The 2,496-nt window shown below is 34.7% G+C and overlaps 1 non-coding gene across 1 annotated transcript; it reads left to right on the top strand.

The window, feature by feature from the left end:
- Positions 1-1,883: 1,883 nt before the first annotated feature.
- On the top strand, positions 1,884-1,957 carry TRNAS-ACU (transfer RNA serine (anticodon ACU)). The gene has a single exon. It is a non-coding gene; the product is annotated as a tRNA-Ser (tRNA).
- The last annotated feature ends 539 nt before the right edge of the window (positions 1,958-2,496 follow it).

The following is a 2,496-nucleotide window of genomic DNA, read 5'->3' as shown; positions in this document are numbered from 1 at the left end:
TCCTCATTTCAATGTCTACTGAAATAATACAGGTTGACACCAGGAAACATTAACGCCACTGCATCCTTGCTGCTTTCTCATGTAGAAGTCTGTTTAATGTGAAAACAAGGTGATATCTAATTAGCACACAGGTAAGGAATTAAGAAAATCTTTATTTAAGGGTGAAGATGTTTCTCACAAAATCGTTGCCCCAATGCATCATTGAAATTCAAGCTGGAAAGATCACTTGTACATTTTGTATTGCTCTTCTGGTGACAATGTAGTTTGTTTTTGTCAATTACCATTTTAATAATAGGGTATAGAAAATTAAGTGGATTTTTAAAAGAAAACAATACTTTCAATATACTATTAAAACAAATTAAAATGGTAAAAGTTATTGTACTTTAATGAAAAATAAAAGAGTAAAAATATCAATCCCAGTTTTGGATTACTTTAATTAACAAAAAAAATGCATATAGCAGAGGATATTTTTAATCTGCCTACCTCTGGGTTATGGGCCCAGCATGCTTCCATTGCAGTACTCTGCTGCACATGTAAGTGCAAGAGATCCTGAAGCACTCACTCATCATGGGAAAGTACCAATGTGTTTCTTCGTTGGTGGATGGAAGAAACATCTTACAAAAACTCTCCAGATTATTGACTTTTTAAAGTTTTTCTAGGAAACGTTTTAGATGAATGCTTATTAGCCTTTGTCAGTATGGACTTTTGCAAAGTGTCTCTGTGGCGCAATCAGTTAGTGTGTACGGCTATAAACCAAAAGGTTGGTGGTTCAATCCCACCCAGGGACGTAATTGACATTGTTATCAGATTTTGGTGATCTTTAAGTAGACAAGTCAAAATTTCAAACCTCCTCTTATGGTGTAGGGTACCTGGCCTTCTCTGATGTAACCAGAGTTAGATTTGATTCAGTGATTTTATAAAAACAGCTAGGAAGCACAATTTAGCAGTGGGTTGCAGAGAAAAAGAAATATGCTGGCAAAAAAATCCAATTGAGTGATTAAACAGCTCTTAATTTTCTGGCTTTATTTTTATGCTAACAAATTTGTTCTCTGAAAAGTGTCCACAAAGCCAAGTCTCTGATTAACACCTTTGTAGGGATGGTTTTTCACCTATTACTAAATTAAATTTGCTTCATTGGAAAGGCAGCAAGATGCATCCTCAATTCAATGTCTACTGAAAAAATACGGGTTGACACCAGGAAACATTAACGCCACTGCATCCTTGCTGCTTTCTCATGTGGAAGTCTGTTTAATGTGAAAACAAGGTGATATCTAATTAGCACACAGGTAAGGAATTAAGAAAATCTTTATTTAAGGGTGAAGATGTTTCTCACAAAATCGTTGCCCCAATGCATCATTGAAATTCAAGCTGGAAAGATGATTTTAATATATCACTTGTACATTTTGTATTGCTCTTCTGGTGACAATGTAGTTTGTTTTTGTCAATTACCCTTTTAATAATAGGGTAAAGAAAATTAAGTGGATTTTTTAAAGAAAACAATACTTTCAATATACTATTAAAACAAATTAAAATGGTAAAAGTTATTGTACTTTAAGTAAAAATAAAAGAGCAAAAATATCAATCCCAGTTTTGATTATTTAAGTTAACAAAAAAAAATGCATATAGCAAAGGATAGTTTCAATCTGCCTACCTCTGGGTTATGGGCCCAGCATGCTTCCATTACAGTACTCTGCTGCACATGTAAGTGCAAGAGATCCTGAAGCACTCACTCATCATGGGAAAGTACCAATGTGTTTCTTCGTTGGTTGATTGAAGAAACATCTTACAAAAACTCTCCAGATTATTGACTTTTTAAAGTTTTTCTAGGAAACGTTCTAGATGTATGCTTATTAGCCTTTGTCAGTATGTACTTTTTACAAAGTGTCTCTGTGGCGCAATCGGTTAGTGTGTCTGGCTACTAACCAAAAGGTTGGTGGTTCAATCCCACCCAGTGACGTAATTGAACTTGTTATTAGATTTTGGTGATCTTTAAGTAGACAAGTCAAAATTTCAAACCCCCTCTTATGGTGTAGGGTACCTGGCCTTCTCTGATGTAATCAGAGTTAGATTTGATTCAGTGATTTTATAAAAACAGCTAGGAAGCACAATTTAGCAGTGGGTTGCAGAGAAAAAGAAATATGCTGGCAAAAAAATCCAATTGAGTGATTAAACAGCTCTTAATTTTCTGGCTTTATTTTTAAGCTAACAAATTTGTTCTCTGAAAAGTGTCCACAAAGCCAAGTCTCTGATTAACACCTTTGTAGGGATGGTTTTTCACCTATTACTAAATTAAATTTGCTTCATTGGAAAGGCAGCAAGATGCATCCTCATTTCAATGTCTACTGAAAAAATACGGGTTGACACCAGGAAACAACGCCACTGCATCCTTGCTGCTTTCTCATGTGGAAGTCTGTTTAATGTGAAAACAAGGTGATATCTAATTAGCACACAGGTAAGGAATTAAGAAAATCTTTATTTAAGGGTGAAGATGTTTCT

The sequence above is a fragment of the Pseudophryne corroboree genome, assembly GCF_028390025.1.
Source record: "Pseudophryne corroboree isolate aPseCor3 chromosome 7 unlocalized genomic scaffold, aPseCor3.hap2 SUPER_7_unloc_5, whole genome shotgun sequence".
Classification (NCBI taxonomy): Eukaryota; Metazoa; Chordata; class Amphibia; order Anura; family Myobatrachidae; genus Pseudophryne; species Pseudophryne corroboree.
Note: the sequence above shows the minus strand (reverse complement) of the source record. Positions and strands in the feature narration are given on the sequence as shown.